Below are 24,961 nucleotides of genomic sequence, written 5' to 3'. Positions count from 1 at the left end.
TCGGAGTGACTGCTGATGCGCCCAGCATTTCTTCCTGGAGTGAAAAAATGTTCTAAAATCAACTGTGGTGTTGGTTGTACGACTCTGTGAATATGTGAAAAATCAATGAATCACACACTTTAAACAGGTGAACTCTTTTGGTATTTCAATTATATCTCAATACAGCTGTTACAAACAGAGGAACAAAACAAACAAACAAACAAAAACAGTTGGCAGAGGCCCCAGGGCCCACTGCTCCCCTCTCTCTGAGGCCAGACTAAGGGTCCGAAGACATGCCATGCAGAGTTCCGTTTCCCTCAAGGAAGAGACAGCTATGCTGCACCATCATTACCACCACCCCCACATACTCCCCTCTCCATTTCCTTTGTATACCCCTAACCTCAACCAACCCTGCTCCCTACAGCCCTCTTTTCTTGTCCAACACAGGTCTGGACTCTGAAGGGGCCCACCACAGAGACCTTCCCTCCATTCACACTTCCTCACTCCCTCTTACTTGCATGTCACCTGCCTCCCCCACTGGAATGTAAACCCCAGGAGAGCAGAGGTTATTCACAGGGAAGTCTCTGGGCAGTGCCTGGCTCAGTATTTGCTGACTGCATAAATTATTATTTTTTCCAACTTATTTTAGAGACAGAAAGAGCACAAGAGGGTGGAGGGGCAGAGGGAAGAGAATCTCAAGCAGACACTACCCACTGAGCATGGAGCCCCACGCAGGGCTACATCCCAGGACCCCGAGATCATGACCTGAGCCAAAATCAAGAGTCAGAGGCTTGGGGGGCGCCTGGGTGGCACAGCGGTTAAGCATCTGCCTTCGGCTCAGGGCGTGATCCCGGCGTTCTGGGATCGAGCCCCACATCAGGCTCTTCTATGAGCCTGCTTCTTCCTCTCCCACTCCCCCTGCTTGTGTTCCCTCTCTCGCTGGCTGTCTCTGGCAAATAAATAAATAAAATCTTTAAAAAAAAAAAAAAAAAAAGAGTCGGAGGCTCAACCGAGCCACCCAGGCACCCATGCATACATTATTTTTAAATGGGTCCAGTTCTCTACTGAGAGGCATTCTGGCTATTTCTAGTTTGTGTTGGCCATTACCCTCATATCCGTGTATCTGGGATCAGGTTGGGCATATGTTTGGAAGGTAAAAGTAGCAGTGGGATACCTGGACCACTGGGCATGTGCTGTGACCCATAGCAGCCCACAAGAGGCAACCCAGCACCTGCTACCCATTTTAGCAGTTCTCACCAGGGTGCTCCTTCCTCATACCTCTGCACCAGGGGCCCTCTGACCACATAATCTGCTCCTTGCGCTCTGTCGGTCGGCTGCCTGCTTTTTCATGGCATTTTTCTTATAGCTCCCTTTCTATTAAGTAATTAAAGCGGTCTCTCTCTGGCTTGGTCTTGCCAGTGTCCCAGTCCATGGCTTGTCTTTTCAGTTTATGCTCTTTTAGCTAAAAGGTTCTAATGTTTATTGACAAATTTGCACTTTTTCCCCCCCCAAACAAATTTCTGAGTTCCAAAACTTGATTATAAAGAGCTTCCTTCCCTACCTCAGGATTAGAAATGTACTCTTGCATTTACTCTGCTAGGGCCATGAGTGGCAAATGCAGGACAGTCTCAGTTGTGGCTACTCAACTTTGCCTTATGGCTAAAGCAGCCAGAGGACCTGTATGCCCTGGGCCTGGCAGTGTCCCCGTTACAAAACAGGCTGCTGGTTGGCCTTCCAGACTCTAGTTTTTTTAACCATGTTGCTGCCGTTAACTGATCTAGAGCCTCACTGGCAAGAGAAGTACTGCCAGCTCCAGCCAGCGGCACAGCCACATTTGTACCAACAGGCACAGGATACATGGAGCTCTATGCGGCATACGGGCAGATGTGTGGTCACAGAAGCAAGTAAGTTTCATTTTCTTAGGGTACCAGAGGCATGACAGCTCTTTTTTTTTTTTTTTTAAAAGAATTTATTTATTTATTCGACAGAGAGAGAGACAGCCAGCGAGAGAGGGAACACAAGCAGGGGGAGTGGGAGAGGAAGAAGCAGGCTCATAGCAGAAGAGCCTGATGTGGGGCTCGATCCCAGAACGCCGGGATCACGCCCTGAGCCGAAGGCAGACGCTTAACCGCTGTGCCACCCAGGCGCCCCAAGGCATGACAGTTGTGTGTGGAGTCTGTCTCCATAAAGTTACCTTGAACTTGCTAATATCTGCGTGCACAGATCTCATCTTCCTTCATCGGAGCCTCACAAACTGGTCATGCTGCCGCAAGGATGTTCTTGTTAGGTAGAGGGACCACCAGAACTGTTTCCTGTCCCCAGCTTCCTTGAGTAAGAAGGCCATTCCCCATTCCTCTTGGCTCAGTTACCAGGCAGCTACCCATCCCCACCCCCATCACACACACACCTTGGGGCCACCCAGGATTTGCCTCAGATGGGGATGGAAATTTCACAAATAAGTCCTGGAATGCAGAGAAAGCCATGGGCAGAGGGGCAGGTGAGCTGAGAGGTCTCCAAGCCCTGTGGGCCTCCTGCAGGCAAATCCCTCTCACACTGGGCTAAGCAGAGCTCAAGCTTGGCTCCTACTGCTCAACTCTACCTCCAGGCCCCTGCCCACTTCCCCCTGTCCACATATGCCCACCTCAGGTTACTCAAGATATTCACAGGGTCTCTTGGCCTCAACCAATAATTACTGACTCATTACAAAGTGGGGAAATGTGCCTTTATAATGAAAAAATATGGATCAAGGGATCATCTTAGTATCTGTTGTCTTCTATGGTCCCTGCCAAGAGTGCAAACTCTGGATCCACTCCAGAGGACTGACAGACCCAAATCAAGAAACGTCCTGCACAACTGGCCTGGGCTTCCCAAAAGTCTCAAGGACAGAACTCAAAAGCCAGGAACTCACAGACCCAAAGAACAATACACATGTGGCCCTGGACCAGCAAAGGTACAGGACATTGTTGGGGTGTCGGGGGGCAATGGGGGACCAAGCCCTAGTACGGAGAAGAGGATGGTGGGGCTGTCCAGCTTAGCCTCCCGGGAGTCAGCCAAGATACACAAAAGATACGTGAGAGAGGAGTGGAGGAGGAGGGGGAGGGGGGAAAAAGGAGGGGGGAGAGAGCAGGAGAGGAAGTGGGAAATGAGGAAAGTGACATACATACAAAATATTAAGAGGTGACTCTGACCAAAAGACATGCAATTCTAAGATCTTTCCTTAGAACACTTACGATTTTTTTTTTTTTTTTTTTTACAAAAGGTCCAAACAATACCCTCAGTCGTCCCCACTCCCCCTTGCCGGCTCCTCCAGCAGCAAGAAAGGGAGACCCATTCTGGCCCTTCTCTTGGGTTTCGTCGCCCACCAAACGGATCCTAGCACAGGAACAGACAATCCATCCCCGGGCGACTGGGAAGAGGCAGGGCATCCGAGGGCGTCAGGGAGCCTGGCAGCAAAGACAACCCCTTATCCCCAGGCCCCACCTCGGGTCCCACCCCAGGGCGGCTCTGCATCTCCCCTCGCTCAGCTGAACGCAGTCGGGGAACCTCGGCCCCCTCCTGCTCCCACCCAGGCCGCTACAGACTGCCGCTCCTCCCCCCTAGGGACATCCTCAATCGTTAAGTCCCCTCTCGTAATCCCCTCCCTCTCCCAGGCCCCAGGAGGGTGCCCTGAACCCTTCCCTATTCTCACACTGAAGACACGTAGCCAGGCCCCCTCTAACTGCGGGCTCTCAGCCCCGTCCTGCACCGCCCCACATCCTGGGGAATCGCACCCCCAACCTCACTCCCTCTTCAGGGGCTCCCAGCCTCCTCCCCTCCCCCTCCCCTCCCGGCCTCACACCGCAGAATCCCCTCCTCCCCTCCACCACCCGGGGTCGCTCCCTGCCCCCACAGGTCACCTCGGAACGCAGCTGCGCGGCGCACGCTGGCGGGACCGCTACGATCCGCTTGGGAAAAGCACGTCGTAGCGCCCCCCGGCCGCCGGCCAGACTCACCTCTGGCGTAGCGGTCCCAGGCCGGTTCCAGCCGCCAGGAGGTCGGCGCGATGGCGTCAGCTCAGACTGCGCGTGCGCGCCAGACCTCCGCCGCGGACTACCACGCCCAGAACGCAGCGAGCCGTTCCCCAGCGGGGCTGAATGGACAGCCAATCAGAGGCAGAGCTAGCCTCGCTCAGCGTCTAGGCCCCCCGTGCGCCTGCGTCATTTTCGATCCATGGCAACGCGGTAAAACAAGAGGAGGAGGAAAAAACACCGCCCTGAGAACCAGAGATGAGTAGAGACTGAGGCAGTGAGAGACAAGAAGACGCAGAGGCAGGGAGTGAGAGAAACGCGAGAACCCAGAGCCATGCCTACCCAAAGATGGAGAGAGAGCGACAGGGAGACCAACAGTCCCAGAGTATCAGAGATAGCGGGATACATAGAGGAGGGGAAAGAGACAAGGGGAGGCCGACAGACAGAAGCACCGCAAAAGGAAGAAAGATCAAGAAGGGGAGGTCCAGAGAAGGGGAGACTCAGACATGGGTAGAGCCAGAGACAGCGCCAAAGTCAGGGACAGACAGAAATGGGTAGACCCACAACTGGGAAAACAAAAATAGAGACCCAAAGACGGGAGACCTTGACATAAGAAGAACCAGAGATGGAGACAGAGATGATGAGAAGCAGAAACGTGGAGACAACAGAGATGGAGAGACCCAAAGCCTGAGACAGAGATATGGAGGCACTGAGACCCAGGAACGCTGATTCCCTAAAAAGGGAGATTGGTTCTTCATGTCCAGGAACTGATAGAACTGGAAGACTAGCCATGCTGGGGGCTTCGGGAGTTGCTGAAGTGGAGGAAAATGTAACAGAGAGGCAACTGGGGTGAGTGATATGCTGAGAAGCGCAAAACAGATGTCGCCACTTCACGCGACGGGACAAACAGGGCAAGGGCTAGGACGCTGCTTCCCATTCTAGAATTTTCTAGATAACGACAGTTTATAAGGCTCACATTTTGTGCAAACTGATTTTTTTAATGGGGGGGGGAGGGTCAGACAAAGTGGAAAAGAGAGAATCTTAAGCAGGCCCAGGGTGGAGCCTCCTGTGGGCCTCCATCTCAGGATTTTGAGATCATACCTGAGCTGAAATCAAGAGTTCAAGTTTAACCGGCTGAGCCACCCAGGACCCCCTGTGAAAACTGATTTTTTAAAACGTTTATCTGAGCGGGTCATTTTATGTATTTTATTTAAATACAACAACATTCACATTTTTGGGTATTCAGTCCAATGAATCTTAACTTGTATAACCACCAACACAAAACAAAGAATAGATCCACTGTACAACTAACTCCTTCCTGATGCTCCTCTCTCCCACCCACAGCCCTGGCAACTACTGATCAATTTTCCATGGCTATAGTTTTGCACCTTCCAGAATGTCACATAAATAGAATCTCAGACTAGGTGGCCTTTTGAGATTTGCTTTTTTCACTGAACATAATTCCTTTAAGTTGTATCAATAGTTTGTTCCTTTTTATTGCCAAGTACTGTTCCATGGTTTCTATATACCACAGTTTGCTCAAACATTCGCCCACTAAAGGACATTTTGGTTGTCTCCAGTATTTTGCTATTACAAATAAAGCCGCGATGAACATGTTTGTGTGTGAACCTTCACAAGTCTTCATTTCTCTGGGATAAATGACAAAGAGTGCAACTGCTCGGTTATATGGCAAGTAGATGTTGTAAGATACTGCCATGCTCTTTTCCAGAGTAGTAGTACCATTTTATATTCCCAGGAGCAATGTATCTGTGAACAAGTGTCACCACATTCTTACTAGCATTTGGTGTTCCCATTTTTGTTTTATTTTTATTTTAAGTAATCTTTACATCCATCATGGGGCTCCAACTTACAACCCTAAGATCAAGAGTCGCATGCGTCACCTACCAAGTCAGCCATGTGCCCCAGTGTTTTTTTATTTTAGCCATTCTGATAGATGTGTAGTGACATCTCATTGCGCTTTTAATCTGCATTTTCCTAATGATTAACAATGTTGAACATACTTCCATATTCTCCATCTGTATATCCTCAGCAGTGAAACGTCTGTTCCTGTCTTTTGCTCATACTTGAGTTTTTAAAAAACTGTTGTGTTTTGAGAAATATTTATATATTCTAGATACGCTCTTTGTCAGATATATGGTTTGCAAACGTTTTCTCGCAGTCTGTAGTTTGTCTTTTTATTCCCTTAACAAAGTCATTAGCAGAGCAAATGATTTTAATTTGGATGATGTCCAGTTTATCACTTTTTCCTTTACTGGGTCATGCTTTTTGTGTCAAGTTTAAGATCACTGCTTAGCCCCAAGGATTTCCTCTTATATTTTTTCTAAAAGTTTTATAGTTTTACTTTTTACATTTAAGTCAATCATCAATTTTGACTTAATTTTTATATAAGAGGTGAAGCTTATGTTGAAGTTCATTATTTTCCTTATGGATGTTGGGCATCTTTTTTCTGACACGAATTCTAACACCAAATATGTAGGTTTTTTCCAACACCACCCAATTCTCCAACCCAACAGGATGTCCAACAATTCAGTTCTGAGACTACCCAGAATTAAGGCAAACTGCACAGGTCAAGGGCGTAGTTGCACAAGACTGTTCCCACTCCAGATGCCAGCCATACGCTACACACACTTCTGCTCAGCTGACTACAAATTCAGTGGTTCCCCAGACCTCACCTCAGGTTTGAGAATTCACTAGAATGACTCACAGAACTTAAGAAAGCACTTCATTATGTTTACCAACTTAGTAATAAAGGATATGACTTAGGAACAGCCGAATGGAAGAGATACATAGGGCAAGGTGGCATGCACAAATCCCCTTTGCATTCTCTAGGAATGCCTCCCTCTCAGCACATCAGTGTGTTCAGCAGCCCAGAAGCTCTCTGAATCTCCTTGTCCACAAGTTCTTATAAACAAATCTCCAGCCCCACCTCCCTCCCTGAGGTGAGGGTGTGCGGCGGAAAGTTCCCACCTTCCTTCTAGTGACCATTACCCATCCTGAAGCTATCTATGGGACCCAAACCAAGTCACCTTATTAGCATAAACTCAGGTGTGGTCAAAAGGGGCTCTTTATTAATAACAAGACATTCCTATCACTCAGGAGATTCTAGGGGTTTCTTTCAGGAATGAGGGACAACGACCACATATGTTTTGTTATACGACAGATACCCAACTGCTCCAACACCATTCATTAAAAAGGCTATCCTTCCCCCACTGAATAGCTTGCACATTTGTTAGAAATCGGTTGAGCATGTTTTTGTGGGTCTATTTTTGGGTTTTCTATTCTGTTCCATTGACCTATGTGTCAGCCAAAACCACAAACTCTTGGTTACTGTAGCTAAATAGTAAAGCTTAATATCAGTTATTCCTCTCACTTTTCTTCTTTTTCAAAAATTATTTTTGGGATAGTTTCTTTCTATTCTACGTCTAGTGCTTTGCCATATAAATTTGAGAGAAAGCTTCTCTATGTCTACAAGCTTATTGTATGTCTTATGTCTCTTACCTATGTCTTCCTGGGAGTTTGATGAAAATTGCATTTAGTATCACTCTGTAATTCTTTTGTCATTGTCTGGTTTTAGTATCCAGGTAATGCTGACCTTAGAAAATCAATCAGGAGGTGTTTCCTCCTCTTATTTTCTCAAAGTGTGTAACTGGCATCATTTCTTCCTTAAGTGTTAGATAGAATTCATCAACAAAACTATCGGGGGTCTAGAGTTTGTTTTGAAAATAAATAAACAAACTACTTCAGGGTGCCTGAGTGGCTCAGTCAGGTAAGCATCTGCCTTTGGCTCAGGACATGATGCTGGGGTCCTGGGATCAAGCCCTGCGTTGGGCTTCCTGCTCAGCAGGGAGTCTGCTTCTCCCTCTCTCTCTGCCCCTCCTCCTTGCTCGTGCTCACTCCCGCTCTCTCAAAATAAATAAGTAAAATCCATTTAAGGATCCAACTACTTCAATAGATAGAGGCCTAGTCAGTTTACTTGTAGAGTGAGTTGATTGTCTGTCAAGAAATTGGGCCACTTTACCTAATTTGCTGAATTTATGAGCATGGAATTATCCAAACAGGACTATCTTCTTTTCCAACCTCTGTGGGATGGAAATGTACTACAATCGAATGAACACTGGGCAACATCTTCCTTCTCATCCCAATATATGCCATTACTCTGGGGCACACTAAGTGCTCAACCCACCAAGACCTCGTCTTCTCAGTGCCTAGAGCCCTGCCCCCACTTGGGTCAGGTATTCATATACACCCCAGCTATCATCATCAACATCCTGGAGATTCTGGCCCTCTTGTCCTCTAGTGCTCTCCCAGCTAGCTTCTTCAACTCTGCCCACCTTAGGAGCCCTTCAGCCAGTCATGTACACTAGAGTTTGGGAAGCAATGCCATCTATGAACTACCGGTGATGTAGTAGTGGGGAAGGCTGCTGGTGTTCCTTCTCTTTCAGCCTCCTGAGTCAGAGAAGAGTAACGTCAATGCCATCACCATTCACAGCAACAATAATAACGAAACATCATCAACAACAAGAGCAGCAATGATAACGGCAACAAGGATGGGAGCAAGAGTGCAGGAGCAACTAATACACACCGAACACTATTACACCCCACGCACGCTCCACACCTCACTTCTCTTAATCCTAATGAGGTGGGGCTTGTCCACATTTTAAAAGAGAGGAAGTAAGGCACATAGAGGTTCAATAATTCACCTAAGATCACACAGCTTTTGAGATGTAAACCCATGAGAAACCCAAAGCTGACTGAAGTCAAAAGATGGACTGTTAGCCATGACACTAACACTTACGTGGGCCTGGTCCAATGTTTTTTGTTTTTTTTTTTTTAAAGATTTTATTTATTTATTTGACAGAGAGAGAGACAGCCAGCGAGAGAGGGAACACAAGCAGGGGGAGTGGGAGAGGAAGAAGCAGGCTCCCAGCGGAGGAGCCTGATGTGGGGCTTGATCCCAGAACGCCGGGATCACGCCCTGAGCCGAAGGCAGACGCCCAACGACTGAGCCACCCAGGCGCCCCTGGTCCAATGTTTTAATGCAATTTCATACAACTTTTCTTTAATAACTGGGTTTCTAGTACAGGCCTGAGTAGTCAAGGATTTACTACTTAAATGAGTACCTATTCACTGTCAGGCACGGTGTTTTCTTTTATAAACAAAAGGCCCAAAATGCACACTTGCATACACACACAATACTGCACATAAGGCTATTTCAATATATAAGCTAGAATCGAAGCCCTATGAAGGCAGAAATTTTTCCATTTAACCAGCTGTTAAGAGCCTATGCATACTTTCGCATATCAGTTCCCTCCACATTATAGGAATTTTCAATCTTACAATAAAATATAAGTACAGCTGATACAGGCCACAAGAAAGAAATCAGATGACATTTAACATCCAGTAGTATGAAGGCGGACCTTGTTACCATCTTTCGCTCCCACAAATATGTTATCACAGTAACAGCCATTTCCTTAAAAGTTCTAGTCTTTCTTCAAAAGGATAAATCTCACTAGTCAGTTCTTCATTTTTGTTTTTGTTTTAAAGATTTTATTTACTTATTTGACACACAGAGAGAAAGAGAGAATACAAGCAGGGGGAGCGGCAGGCAGAGGGAGAGGGAGAGGGAGAAGGCTCCCCGCTGAGCAGGGAGCCCAATCCAGGGCTTGATCCCAGGACCCTGGGACCATGACCTGAGCTGAAGGCAGTGGCTTAACCAACTGAGCCACCCAGATGCCCCAGTTCTTCCTTCTGATATTGCTCTTATCGAATCAGAGAACCAATTAATGGTAAGATGCACATCTTATATGCTAAGGGGAAAAAAGGTTGCCAATTAAACTATAGCATGCCATTGATTACTCTGATATCTGAGATGTCAAAATGTGAAAAGAACATGTATATTAAAATAAATTAAATACAGTGACTTTCAGATTCTGTGTCAGGACTAACTTCCAGGCACATACATTTTCTGCAATTGTGTTAAAAACTTGAATGTGGATTTGTAATGGGGCAAATGTCCTATAAGGGGGGTTTCTCCAGAACTCATTCTCTGACACACTAGTTGTGCTGCCCCAATAAAGTTATTACCAGATGTGCAGAGGATCTAAAATGTAGCAGTGCCATATGTTTAAATGATAGTATTTGGGATATAGGTGGGTAGAATAAAATGCTATTGACATTAATTTCATCTGTTCTTTTTTCCTTTTTAAAATATGTGGCCACTGGGGCGCCTGGGTGGCTCAGTCGATTGGGCATCTGCCTTTGGCTCAAGACATGGTCCTGGAGTCCTGGGATCAAGTCCTGCATCAGACTCCCAGCAGTGGGGAGTCTGCTTCTCCCTCTCCCTCTGCCCCACCCCCCACTCGTGCCCTCTCTCAAATATATAAATAAAAATCCTTTTTAAAAAATGTAACCACTAAAAAAAAAATGAGCTTATATATGTGGCTCACGCTATATTTCTATCAGACAGCACGAAGATCAGATCTCCAACTGGAAGCTTTCCCCACTAAAGTATATGTTTGCTGTCTCAGGTATGAGCTGATAACATAAAGGTTAGCATCAATTTAAAGTACTTTTCAATATAATCACTCTATACTGGCTAATCTAAAAACTCATTCTTTTTACTCAAGTTTTGGCAAGAGTTCTTACCAAAACCTCAAACTCATCACATTAGCCAAATCTTCTGATACAAGGAAAGGCAAGAATTCCAATTTAAAAGGAAACATAGCAAAAGGATTCTCCCAATTTGGAAAAGAGGAAAAAATGAAACAAGATGAAACCAGAGAGGGAGACAAACCATAAGACTCTTAATCTTAGGAAAAAAAACTGAGGGTTACTGGAGGGGAGGGGAGGGGAGGGGAGGAAGGGGTGGCTGGGTGATGGACATTGGGAAGGTATGTGTTGTGGTGAGTGCTGGGTGTTGTGTAAGACTGATGAATCACAGATCTGTACCCCTGAAACAAATAATACATTATATGTTAATAAAAAAAAAAGAATTCTCCCAATTTCTTATACAGACACAATGTCTCCAAAGCTTCTGTTCCAAGGAGTAAAGGATGAACTCCATTGTTTTCAAAGAACTGCTCTTCGATACGAAGTCTCTGACACTAAGTAAAGAGTCTGACAGAGCCACTGTCACATTCACTGAATCCCCATAGGTGTCTCTCTAGTGTGCTAACTCGGGTGTCTAATAAAAGCAAAGCTATTCTGGAAATTTTTCCCACACCTGAAACAGTGGTACAGGGTCTCCTGAGAACGTATCTTCTAGTGCTTGGCCAGACAGCAGCTGTCCCAGAAGCTTTGCCACACTGGTAACTCTCATAAGGTTTCTCACCAGTATGAGTCCTCTGGTGCCGAATAAGACCAGTGATATTCCTGAAGTTTTTGACACTCCTTACAGCCCTAGGGTTTCTCACTAGTATGAATTCTCTGGTACCAGATGAGGTTAAGAGCTCTCAATGCAAGTTGTCCCACACTCTTTACACTCATAGTGTTTCTCTCCAGGATGATTTAAGATTTTAAGTAATCTCTACACCCAGCGTGGGGCTCAAACTCACAACCCCAAGATCAAGAGTTCCATGCTTTAACAACTGATCCAGCCAGGTGCCCCAGAGTGATTTTTTTTTTTTAATGCATAATGAGTTGACCATTGCAGTTGAAGGATTTTCCACATCCATACACTTACAGGATCTCTCTCTGGTGTGGCTTCTTTCATGTATAATAAAGCATGAGATATTAAAAAGGGCCTTTCACACTCTGTACATACATAGGACTTCTCTCCTATGTGAATTCTCAGACAATAAGGTGGGAAACTTTGAGGAAGGATTTTTCTCACTCTACATCTATATGGTTTTTCTCCAGCATGGATTCTGTGATGCAAAACAAGGGAAGAGTGGTGGTTGAAAGCCTTCCCACACTGTTGCACTCATGGGGCTTCTCTCCTGTGTGTGTCCTCTCGTGCTCGATAAAGGCGAGAGCTGGCACTGAATGCTTTCCCACAATTATTGCATTTATAAGGATTCACTCTGTATGGATTCTTCGATGCACAATCAGGATGTAATCCTTAGAGGAGGATTTTCCACGGTCGTTACAGGGATAACGTGTCTCTCCAGTATGAGTCCTCTGGTACCCAAGGAGGTGAGATTTTTGTCTGAAGGATTGTCCAAATTTGTTGCATTCATAGCATATACCTCAAATTATTTCTCCTCTGCTCATGAGAGCACACACCTGATCAAACACCTCCTCACACCCCACCCCTTTGTGTGGCTGCCTTTCCCCGACAGTTACATCCTGTTCACTAAGAGGTGCAGCATGGTTATACAATCACCACTCTGGTACATTGGGAGGGCTTATCTCTTGTTAGATCTCTACCAGGGTGGCCTAGTTGACCAGCTTGGCTGATGGCTGTTCTATAGTCATTTTCATCAAGTGTGTGACCTTCACAGCTTCTCCAATGTAACAGGAATGCTTAACATCTTGAGTCATGTTCACAGAAAGCTTTTGTTGTAGGACTTTTTTGAGATGGAACAAAGACTGAGCAGAGACTCATGCTTTCTCCATATTCACAACCACCACAGCCTTTCACCCGAACTTCGTGTTCTTTTGGGTGGATGCGTTTCCCTCAAATGCTTCTCAGGGGTTTTTATGCAGCAGTTCTACCTGTTCCTCACTTTCTCTCAGATTTTTCCTAATGTATATAAACAGGAATCATCCCTCATGAATCTTACCATTTTCATGAAATTAGATAGTTCCACCCCAACAACATCCTGACTTGATGTTTCCATTTTGACCTTTGTTTCCCAGACTGGAGGGAAAGAGGGAGAAAATAATTGAATCCTTAAAGTTTAAAAAAAAAAAAAAGGAGTTAAAGAGGTGGCATGTAGATATTAAAATTGGCAAGGCACAAATCTACTAAAAGTGACCCTCTGTCCACCCTATGACAGCAATTTCACTCATAGGTGTATAACTAAGAGAAATGTGTTCATAGATTCACTGTAACATGGCTCTTAACAACCCAAGACTGGACACTACCCAAATGTCAAAAAAAAACTAGGGTGCAGATGAATAACTTGTGGCTTATTCACATGATGAAATACTATACGTCAACAAAAGTAAATGAACTACGAGTACACAAAACAATATGGGTAAATACCTCAAGCATAACGTTAAATGAAAGTCAGACCAAAAGTATGTTTACGTAGTGAAAATTTTAAGCTGTACACTTATATTTTTCAGCATCTATATTTCCACGGAAAATTTTCAAAAATCAAACACACACCCCAAAATAAGCCAGGCATACATGGATTTTGTTCAGGTATAGACCGCCAGGGTGGGGAGAGCTCATGATGATGATAAATGATGGAGCCATTTACATAGAATAAAAATAGCTTCAGAGATTTTTTAATCTTAGCGGAGAATGAAAAAGATCTCCCAAAGAGGGCTGTCTTACCAGAAGAGGAGTCAAGGTGGGGTGGATTGTAAAGGAGAAACCTCCCCTCCTCCCTCTCCCAAGGCATGAGTAAGCAGCAGCCTGGCCATCCCTATCATACGTCAAGAACTCTAAGGCCATTTATTATGATCCCACCAGCTGCCATATGCACACTTGCCCATTTGTGCCACCCATTCACAACCAACAATCCCATTTACAGCTCAGTTCTTAATGACTGATCAGGCAGTTCCTAACCCCCTGGATCCACACACAGACCTCAGCCATTACATGCTTCACTGAAAGTATAACGTGTGTGACAGTGCAGGTCATGATTCTAATTAGACCCTGGCGCCACCACCTTGCAATAGTACTAGAGAGCACCCTGCAATGCCCCTGCAGGTTTCCTATGACCACAGCTGTTATAGAGCTCTCAAATAGGTGAAAGGATTCACAGCTTCTGGGGAACATCTCACTCTAGATAACTACCCCATTTTCTCTCAATTCTCAGGATTCCTGGCTAGACCAGATCTACATGCAGGACAACAGAGAGCCCCCTCTGCTCCAGACCCTCATGACCACACATTTGTGGCTCTTGTCAGAATCACAATCTCTCCATGTCTGCCCATAAACCCATGTCCTCTTTTCACATCACATTTGCGTCACACATCCATAAACTCAAGCTTACTCTGGCCTCTGGGCTTCTTCCTTACGCACCAGCCTTTGCTTTAGGCCAAAGATACCCAATAGTTGGTTATGATGTATTTCAGGCTGTGGAGACAGAATTCCAGATGGGATACTGTGTTGTATTTTTTTTTAACTGAAATTTTTATTGAAGATGACTGTGGATTCTGATGCATTTGTAAGAAAGATTAGGGAATGGCACCTTGCACACTTTATCTAGTTTCCCCCAAAGGTAATATTTCTCAAAACTATAGTAAATATCACAACTAGAATACTCTCATATGATCCACTGATCATACTCACATTTCCCCAATTTTAGCTGTACTCATTTGCTTGAGTGTGTATCAAGTTTTGTACAGTTTTATCGCTGTGGTAGACTCTGGAGCAGTTCCAACACCAAAAGTATCTCTACCACATGTTGCCCATTTATAACCACACTCACCCTCCTCTAGTGCCCAGAATAATGCTTTTAATACCTTCTTGGTCTCCTAAGGATCATTTCTAGTAAAGGGCATCATGGAAGGACAGACATCTGAAATCTCCCCTCTGATGATTACTCGTATTCCATCCAGGGTTCCTCCTGTTGCTTTCGTCTTTCATTCATCCTCCACGTTTCTTTTTCCTTTCTGTGTCATCAGCTCAGAGCACAGAGATGCTACAACTCACCAAATACCTTTTTATGCTTCCGAGTGACATATTCTCTTAATTATGAAAAACAAAGGGTCCTCTCTTCTGAAGAAAACAGGGTTCTTGACAACCGCTGCTTTCTGCCATGTTTTGTTTTATTTTGTTGCTATGTTGATTCTTAAACACTGGATCATCACCTTAAGCAAGAGGCAGCCCAGCTATGATAGTAACTGTCCTCGGGCAGCCATTCTTCTCTCACCAAGAGACCCATCACTGCAGCGGCCCCCAGCCAAGAGCTTATGCTAAGGATATAACAGGAAAACATGTTTGTGACCCCACGAGCTTTAGCATGAACATCAGAGCACGAGCAGTTGAGAACACCCGGCTTGCTCAGGGTGGAACACTGCCCTTCCTGAAACCCCCTCAGATAACGAGCGGCCAGGAACGCCTGGTCTGCTAAGGGTGGAATGCCACCCCAACCGAAACCTGATTGCGTGACAATAGCGAGAGGGGTCCACAGAAACATGTTTAAGAATAGGCCTCACTTGCTTAACGTTACATCATCCACTCCCGTGACCTTCCCCACGATGCACTACTATTCACTAGGATGTGCTACAGATCACGAGACTCCCCTTGATTGTCTTTGATTGTTTATCGCCAATAAATATGCGAGGTTGCAGCTGTTCGGGGCGACTGCACTCTCTGCGGTCGTCCCCTGCACCCACGCTGTCTTTCGCAGCTAACCTGTCTGTGCCTTGTCCTTCACCGAATCGCGCTGCGGCTCCGCGGGTGGGGTCGCAGCACATCACCTCTGATTAAGTCTTTAATTTTGCATTTCCAAGATCACACATTAAGAGAAACAAAAATCTGAAGATGTTTTTGACCCCAATTTAATTCTATACTAATGAAATGTCAATAATATAAATATGTTCCAGAGATTGTTCATAGGAAAGATAGAAAGACTGTGGAAATTTGCCAAGGGCCTCACTGTGCAGAAGTGTCTGTACCCTCTGGGGAGAGGTGACTCCCACCATCCCCAAACAACCCTGCATCATATGCCAACAGAGTTATTTCTTCTTCTCCATGCTTATATTGCTGGTTCCTGGAATAAATCACCACCACTCCATTTTCTCATTACTACCTGTGGTTTCAGGTTTCCTGCCTAGACACTCTGCTAAAAGCCACGGAATAGAAACTGGGTCTTCTGCAAAGGACAATCTCAAAGATTCCGTGGAAATGAGTGAACCAAGTACTTCTAATTATAAATACGTTCATGGATATGGGATTTCGAGCTGATATCCCCTAGGAAAGTGTCAGATTGAACTGAGAGATGGAGTCAGGATCTCCAGGATCATTTTTAGTCCCAAAGAAAGTGATGACGTCATCAAAATGGACTGCTGCACTAACAGCCAGTGAAATAAGAATTAACTAAGGCTGAACAAGTGGGTGGAAGAATTCTCCTGGTGACTATTTGGAATATTTAGCATTATTTTTACTATTTTATATTCTGATGGTTATGTGATCTACTTCCAATCCTTAGCACAGTAAAATATTGTTTAAATGGTTTCTCATTCTCACTGACCTCTCAGAATCCAGGATTAAACACTTTCACCAAACCTCTTTATATGTAACAGCATTGTGGTTCTTTGCAGAGGTTCTGAAAGAATTGGTCTTCATTTTTTTTTTTAAGATTTTATTTATTTATGTGACAGAGAGACAGCCAGCGAGAGAGGGAACACAGCAGGGGAGAGGGAAAGGAAGAAGTAGGCTCCCAGCCAAGGAGCCTGAGGTGGGACTCGATCCCAGAACGCCAGGATCACGCCCTGAGCTGAAGGCAGACGCTTAACGACTGCGCTACCCAGGCGCCCCTGGTCTTCATTTTTAACAGACAGGCTGTGCAGTCAAGCACGTCTGAAGTGTCAAACTTCAGAATGAATCCTACCATACATCAATGCCATTATGTGACATGCCCACCATAAAAGACAAGGGCTAAACCTCCTTTGGCACTAACTACCACAAAGCTCACAAGGTACAGCCTGAAACCTGTTCTGAGGCTTATAGCTTTGTAGAAAGAAATGAAGGTCCCTCCTGGCAAGCTGGGAAAACTAGCATATTTGGGATGTTCAAGAAAAGAGGAATTGACCCAAATGTCTAGGTATTACACATGCAGTCTACATGAATTTTCGGGGTTTTTTCACACTCAGTATAAAAACGCAAACCAGAGTGAACAACAAAAACCACTGGAGTGACTGAGGCTAGTGAAAGCATGGTCCTAGATCCTTCCTAACCTGGGGGCAGTTCAGAGTCACTGAAGAGAAGCGCCATAACCAAGGTGGGGTTTACTTTGGGTACGAAGTACCATTGAAAAAGGCCAGGAACACACTTCTAAGAAACAAGAAATCAAGAACTAGCAATTGTGCAAACAGCAAAGCTGTTGGTTTCTACACATAACTACGCATCATATGTGACTCCGTTTTCAGAGGTTTCGGGAAAGGATCTAGCCATATATCTGACATCCACTCATGAAGGAGATCAAGTCCAACTGTCCAAGATGCTGATTTGATGACTTGTAATGCCCTGGATCTCCTTCTGTCCAAAATCTTTCTTCCCCACTCTGTACCTTGCATTCCCCAACCAGCACATTACACTAGGCTCTCGTTTTTATACCTACTTTCCCTCTCCCATCCACCTGGCTCCTCTGAATCTGCATATTAGACCGCTGACTTCTTACCCTCTCAGAGCTCTGCCAGTCATTGTACACTGAAGAGCCAAAAAGCTGAATGCCGGGAGTCCTACTCTGACAGTACCCACCCACCCGTGTTGCTCCTCCCAGTAAATGGCCACTTCATTTTCCCAGTGGAGTGGGCCAGAAACCTGGGCCTTATCCCCCAATCTGTGTCTTTTCTCATTATTCCTGTTCTCTTCCTAGAGAATCACTTTGGTATAGATGAAGTCAAACTGTATATACAACTTTGGGTCCTTTTTTTGGTTTTTCCCAGTTAATATTATGGGTAGTTTCCACATCATTAACATGTCTTTATTAGCACAAAAAAAATGGTGCAGCCCCTTTGAGGAACAATTTTGGGTTGAAATCAAAATTTAAAATGCAAAGCATGTGGCAGATCAACATTAAAAATTCAAAACTAACATAAGAGGACCTTGTCCTTAGTGTTATTTCATCAAACTTTTGTTCCAGTTACATATGCATACAAGTTATGAATGTAAGTGTGTTTCTTATAATGCCTGGGTCAAAAAGACAAAAGAAAACCCCAGGCTGGAGAAACCCTTACCCTTTTCGCAAGGGCACATGTTCAAGATGCCCACTAAAGCACTGTCGGGAACACTGAAAAACTGCAAACTTCGCAGCTCTGCATCAATAGTGGCGGGAAGGGGAATAATTTGTGGCATCTTCACAAGGTAGAATATTGTACAACAGTGAAAACAGTACATGTAGAAACCAAAGCCTGGTGAGAGAAGCAGACTGCAGAAGTTCACATATAAAGCACATCAATCCCCCTCCACACACCCCACACCTCATGTTGCTCGAGGCTACAGATATTATAAAGGGAAAAGCTCTAATAGCCTGAAGATAAAGGTGAAGTGTCTGCTACATGTGTCACAAACCCCTTCTGTGATCTTAAGTCTCTTGGGGAGGGCCCGCTCCCTCCTGCGGTCACACTGGCGTGGCCCTTTTTCATTCACTAAGCAAATGTTTACTGAACGCCTACTGTGTGCCAAGCCCTGTTCTAGGTAGGGATAGATCAGCAAGGGATGAGACAGATGAAGACCCCTGTCTGGTGGAGCGGGCTTCCTAGTGGTGAAGACACAAAGAGCAAAGTGCAAAGTGTCTCCATCACTCACTCTGCAAATGCAGGATGCACACAGACGTGGGTCAGTTTTCTGAGTGAGCACTGGTGTCCCTGACTGCCCCCATCTCTGCCCACTGTTCAAAACCCAGAAACCAAGCAGATTCAGGGAACACACTGCTCAAGGACGGCGACAGGACCAAGCTCCTAACCATCTGCAACCCAGCAGCGAAGTTACTGGGCCAGCAGACCCTGTTCTAGAGCTCCCGAGGATTCTGGCTGTTCCTGAAGGGAGCGGTGGGAGACGGGGCAGAGAAGGGGCGCGATCTGACACGCGACCTCCCCGGCTCCCACGGGCTAACAATGAGAAACCGATGGTGGGGAGGGCAGAGGCAAGGGAGGAGGTGCCTGTCAGAGAGAGGAGCGAGTGGCGAAGCGGTTGAATTCCAGAAATACCTTAGAGTTAAAGACGGAGAAGATGTGGAGGTTGGGGCAAGATCAAGATTAAGGTGGATGTTGAGGCCTGTGCGCAGGAGTCGCCATTTACGAGACCGGAAGGACTGAGTTTGGGGGAGACCAGAGGCTCAGCTGAGGACCCCAAAGTCCGAAGTGTCTGTCGCCAGGTGGGGGACAGCATCAGGGCATTAGCATCCTGCGGGGAGGGGCAGGCCAGTCCACGACCGGAGACTGGAGGTGGGGGTGAAAACTGGGAGGGCGGAAACATTAACAGGCACCCCAAAGGCGCAGTGAGGGAAACCGGTCTTTGGAAGGGGAAGGGGGGAGGAGACACCAAGAGGAGAAAGCACCCTTGAGAACCGGACCAGGGAAACAGGAAGGCTGTGCCAGCCCAAACCTCGAGAGGAGCGAGAGGAGAGGGACGTCCACCCGGACAGGGAGGGAGCAGGGAGGCGCCGCCCGAACAGCGGGAGGCGGTGGGGGGGACTCCGCGCGCCGGGGGAGGAAAGGAGGGGCCCCCGCGGAAGGACAGAGGAAGAGATCAGAGGACCAGCGCCTCACCTCCGGCCACCGCCAGCTCCTGGTCTCCGCGGGGCGACCTGAGGTCAACGTCGGCGCGCCGGCCGATGGTGCGCGTGCACGCGCTCCGGATTCCCGGATGAGGCTTCGCCAAGCAGGGCGCGTGCGGCCCGGCGCGTTCATGAGGGGGCGTGCTCAAGTCGTTTGCCAGTTTCTCCATTGCATTTTCTTTCTTATTGAGATGCCGAGTTCTTCATATATTTTGTCTCTCAGTCCTTTCTTGCGTCTATGAGCGACAGTTACCTTCTCCCGGCCTCTCGCTTGCCTTTCCACTTGCATACTACTGCTTCCTAATGAACACATTTCTTGATTTTAATGTAGCCGGGCTTATCAATTAACCTTGGTTTGGTTAAGAAACGCTTCCCTACGCCAAGAGCACAAAGATGTTCCGTATTTTCATCTGAACCCTATCGTTTTGCCTTTCACATTTAGAGCTACACTCCTTAGGAACTGATTTTTGTGGATAGTAGGGGTCAGCAAACCACAGTAAATCCACCTGTTTTTGTTTAGTTAAGGATGGTTTTTAGATCTTTGAATACCGAAAAAATAAAAATAATAGTATTCGTAGCACATGAAAATTACATGAAATTCAAATTTCAGAATCCATGAATAAAATTGTATTAGAATGCAACCAGGCCCATTTGCTTACAAATTGTCTGTAGCTGCTTTCACACTACAACAGTTCAGTTTAGTACTTGTAGCAGAGACCATATGATGTGCAAAGCCTAAAATATTATCTTACCCTTTACAGAAAAGTTTGCTGACCCCTGGCACATAGTGAGATATGATCACTGGATTTTAACTATTTAAAATGCTTGCAAAACCAGAAGATATTACTTCATACCCACTAGGATATCTATAATCTAAAAGACGGGCAATAATACGCATTGAAAAGAATGTGGAGAAATCAGAACACTTACACACTGTTGGTGGGAATCTAAAATGGTACAACTGTGAACAAGTTTGGCAATCCCTCGAAAGCTCCCTCAAACCATGTAACCCAGCAGTTCCAATCCAGTTATCTACTCAAGAGTGTTGAAAGCATAAATCCACACAACTTGCACATGAAGGATCATAGCAGCATTATTCATAATAGCCAAAAAGTGGAAACCCAACCATGTCCACTGACATATGAAAAACAAAAGGTGATATATCCACACAATGGATTATTATTCAGTCATAGAAGGAATGAAGTACTGACACGTGCCGCTACATGGATGAACACTGACAACATAACGCTAAATGAAATAAGTTAGTCACAGAGGGCCACATATTTTATGATTCCATTTATATGAAATGTCCAGAGTGCTCAAATCTGTGGAAATAGAAAGTAGATTAGTGGCTGCCAGGGCCTGGGAGGAGAGAGAGGGAAAGGCAGGCTCCCCATGAGCAAGGAGTCCAACAGGGGGCTCAAACCCAGGACCCTGGGGATCATGACCTGAGCTGAAGGCAGACATTAACCTACTGAGCCACCCAAGGCGCTTTTTTTTTTTTAACTTGAAAACTGTCTAATCTATTTTATCAGAAATGACCACTGATTCAATTCAATTCCCTTGGTCACTATAAGCTTAGATGTCTGTATACTTAATGTCTTTGCTATTTTTTTCTCCTGGGACTTGGTTATATACACTCTTGATCTGTTTATCTTTTGGGGTCTCAAGTGTTGCCCTTGTAAATGTGGATTTTTTATTTGGCAAAGGCAGCCTGAACCCCACAACCACCTTTTCTCCAGTGAAGCAATTTCCCCAATTGTTTCCCATGACAGGATTCCAATGGCTTTGTTGCCCCTGCCTGGTATTTAACAAGTGGAGGGAGTCTCTCCTCTCTAAATCCTGCTCTCTCTTGGTTCGTAATATCACCCACCCTGGCTTCCCTCCTCCCTCCTAAGCCATTTCTTCTTCATCTGGCTGCCTCCTTTGTTTTTCCCATGATCAGCTGCTTCTTCGGTCACCATTCTGAGTTTTCACTTAACACAATCAGGTCTACAAGGCTCTAGCCTACCTCATCCTGCCTGCTCCCCTCATCTCTTCCTCTCTGATGCCCCTACAACCCCTCCTGCGTCAGTACATACTGTTCTCTCTGTGAGGGAGTCTTCCTCCCCTACCCCTTAGTTAACCTCTCCTCCTCTTACAGCTCACGTTGATGTTTTCATGATTGATAAATAAATGTCCATCTTGGTCTCTAGCTGGACAGCTCCTTGAGGCTGGACACGTTGTCTGTTGTCTTCCACAGGGGTTCAATGTGCCAACACCTGAGATACTCACCAAATGTTTTCTGATTTGAATGAACTAGAAGACATATTCCAAGATATTAATAATGACTGCTCACCAAATAATGAGTATTTGATGAATAAAGATACTCACCAAATGTTTGCTGATTGGAATGAATTGGAAGGCATATTCCAAAATATTAATAATGATTGCTGGTAACAAGGGAGATTCTGGATGCAATTTCTTAAATTTCATATTTTTCTGTACATCCCGAGTATTTTTTTTTTCAGTGAGGAAGAATTACTTTAGAAACAGAAAACAATGAGGCGCCTGGGTGGCTCAGTCGTTAAGTATCTGCGTTTGGCTCAGGGCCTGATCCCAGGGTCCTGGGATCGATCCCTGCATTCAGCTCCTGCTCTGCTGGAGCCTGCTTCTTCCTCTCCCACTTCGCACTTCCTCTGCTTGTGCTCCCTCTCTCGCTGGCTGTCTCTGTCAAATAATAAATAAAATCTTCAAAAAAAAAAAAAAAAAACAAGAAACAAAACAACAAAGGTATGCACCCAAGATTTGGCTGCCCACTGTTCACTAGTGCTGGCTCACCACCATCTAACTTAGTTCAACAAACATTTACTAGGCATCTGCTGCAGTATTCTAAGGGCCAGGGATACAGCAGAAACCAAAACAAGATGTTTAAACTCCGGCAAGAGAGATAAACAAGTACAACGCATCATGTATCAATCAGTTGGCAGTCAATGCTTTGGAGATACATAAAGCAGGGAACGAGGATGGGGGAGTGAGTGTGTGTTGGGAGGGTTTCTCTTAAATAGAAAAGTCAGGAAAGGGCTCACTGAAAAGGTGACGTCTGAGTAATGAATTGCAGGTGATGAAATGATCCCAAAGGTATTGGGGGAAGAGGATCCCCACAAAGTGAACAGTGATTGCAGAAAACCTGAGATAACATGCCTGGCATTTGAGGAATACCAGGGAGGCCACCGAGACTGGAACAGAGTAACTAAGGGGGAGAGCAGAGAAGGGGCCACGGAGGTGACAGAGGCATCAATTAAAACACTGCCAGGCCATGAGGTACCTGGGTGGCTCAGTTGGTTAAGTGTACAACTCTTGATCTCAGCTCGGTTCCTTTTTTTATTTAAGATTTTATTTATTTATTTGAGAGAGAGAGAGCAAGCACAGCAGAGACAGCAGAGGGAGGACAAGCAGACTCCATGCTGAGCTCAGAGCCCGATGCAGGGCTCAATCTCAGGACCCCAAGATCATGACCTGAGCCGAAATCAAGAGTCGGACACCCAACCAATTGAGCCACACGCTTGCCCCTCAGCTCAGGTCTTGATCTCAGGTTTGTGAATTCAAGCCCCAGCATAGAGCCTACTTAAAACCACCACCACCACCACCACCCCCGCCCCCACACATTGCCAGGCCAAATACATGATGAAGTAATACAACTGAGATAACCTGTATTATGGTTAAAGATATGTGCTGCCTCTCCCCCAGGGAGGATTCTACATCCTGCCCCAGTGACTTCAGGCTTGGTTGTGGACTTGCTCTGACAAGGAAAGGTGAGTGGAAGTGCAGGTGTGCTATTAACGAGCAGCTTTCAGAGCTTCTGCATGAGGCCCCCTGTCCTCCTTTCCCTCTACCATGAGGCCAGCAGCTCCCCAGAAAGAGAAAGGCTGCTCTCCAACTGAGTGAAGGCAACATGGAGTAGAGCATTGGGTTGCAATCCCCTAAGATTTTTGCTGCCATTTGTTAATGTAGATAATATACCTTAAGCTGACTAATATAACCAACCATCAGAAGTATTGCTTTTTTAAAAATATATTTATTTTAGAGAAAGAGAGAGAGCACGTACACAAGGAAGCACAGGGAGGGGCAGAGGGAGAGGGAGAAACCCCAGTACACTCCCTGCTGAGCTCGGAGCCCAATGTGGGGCTTAACCCCAGGACCCCAAGATCACAACCTGAGCAGAAACAAAGGGTTGGGTGCCCAACCGACTGCACCACTCATGGGCCCCAAAAGTACTGCTTTAAGGTTAAAATTCAGAATGACAAAAATAAAAATAGAATTAACATTTCAAGGGCTGGCAAGGATGCTGATCAACAGAAAGTCTCATCTGTTACTGTGGAAAAGCAAAATGGTACCACCACTCTGGAAAGGAACTTTGCAGTTTTGCACAAAGTTCACGATAGACACCATATGACCCAGCAACTGCACTCCTAGGTATTTACATAAGAGAAATGAAAACCTGCTAGAGACTGAATGTTTGTGCCTTGCCCGAACTCATGTGGAACTCCTAACCCTCACTGGGCTGGTATTTGGAGGTGGGGCCTTTGGGAGGTGATTAGATCTGAGGGTGGAGCCCACACAAAAAGGATTAATGCCCTTATAAGACACCCCTGAGAACTCTCTCACCCTTTCCACCATGTGAGGACATAGTGAGAAGACAACTAATCTGTGAACAAGGAGGCAGGCTCTCACCAGACACCAAATCTGCTTGTGCCTTAATTTTGCACTTCCCAGTCTCCAGCCTGAACAGACTAAGACACGTATAGACAACACTGAACTTTTACTTCAGACCTGGCCTCCTGGAGAAATTCCCCCACCCTTCTGTGTTCCAAGAAATGGCTAACCATGCAAAAGGCCACCCTGCTCTCACATATTCCAAGATAAGACCCAGATAGACAGGAGCTCCACACTTCCTCAATTACTCCATCCTTCCTGTCACCCATAAAACTCCTGGATGACTCCTTTCTGACTCTCTAAGACCCAGGCCCCCTTTCTTTTCTTTGAAATGTTACACATTAATGAATACAAAGACGGGTGTGGATTAATAGAAACTAGAAACATGGTGGTAACCATCTTCAACATCCCAAGCCTCCATACTGAATTAGCACATCTGACCTCCCACACACATTCTTAGGCTATGGACTTCTTTTAGGATGTTGAAAAGTGCCCTTCCCCTCGGCCAACCTAGGGGACAGGAGGTGTAAAAAGAGGTAAGGGGCCTCTTTTCCGTAACTTTTCTGAAACTTCCTTTCACTAAGGGTGTTCCTTAACTGGACTTAACTGTCCAGAGCAGCTCTGACGATCAGGGCTGTGTGTATGCCCAATGGGCACCTGGCTGAGCAGCCATGCCTACTCTCAAAGTAGACAAAC

At 45.7% G+C, this 24,961-nt stretch overlaps 1 protein-coding gene across 3 annotated transcripts in view; it reads right to left on the bottom strand.

Moving 5' to 3' along the window:
- The window catches only part of ZSCAN18 (zinc finger and SCAN domain containing 18), a 51,083-nt gene that overhangs the window by 9,118 nt on the left and 17,004 nt on the right, over positions 1-24,961 (bottom strand). Inside the window, exon 1 of one of the 3 annotated variants that reach the window (XM_026489426.4) lies at positions 3,972-4,070. The exons of 1 other annotated variant lie outside the window; for it this stretch is intronic. The gene's annotated coding sequence lies outside the window, so the exon portion shown is untranslated. Of the gene's footprint in view, positions 1-3,875; positions 4,071-24,961 lie in introns of those variants that run through there. One more of the 3 variants, XM_026489428.4, reaches the window with a different exon arrangement.

This window comes from Ursus arctos, unplaced genomic scaffold (assembly GCF_023065955.2).
Source record: "Ursus arctos isolate Adak ecotype North America unplaced genomic scaffold, UrsArc2.0 scaffold_19, whole genome shotgun sequence".
NCBI lineage: Eukaryota > Metazoa > Chordata > Mammalia > Carnivora > Ursidae > Ursus > Ursus arctos.
This window is presented reverse-complemented; position numbering and strand designations above follow the sequence as displayed.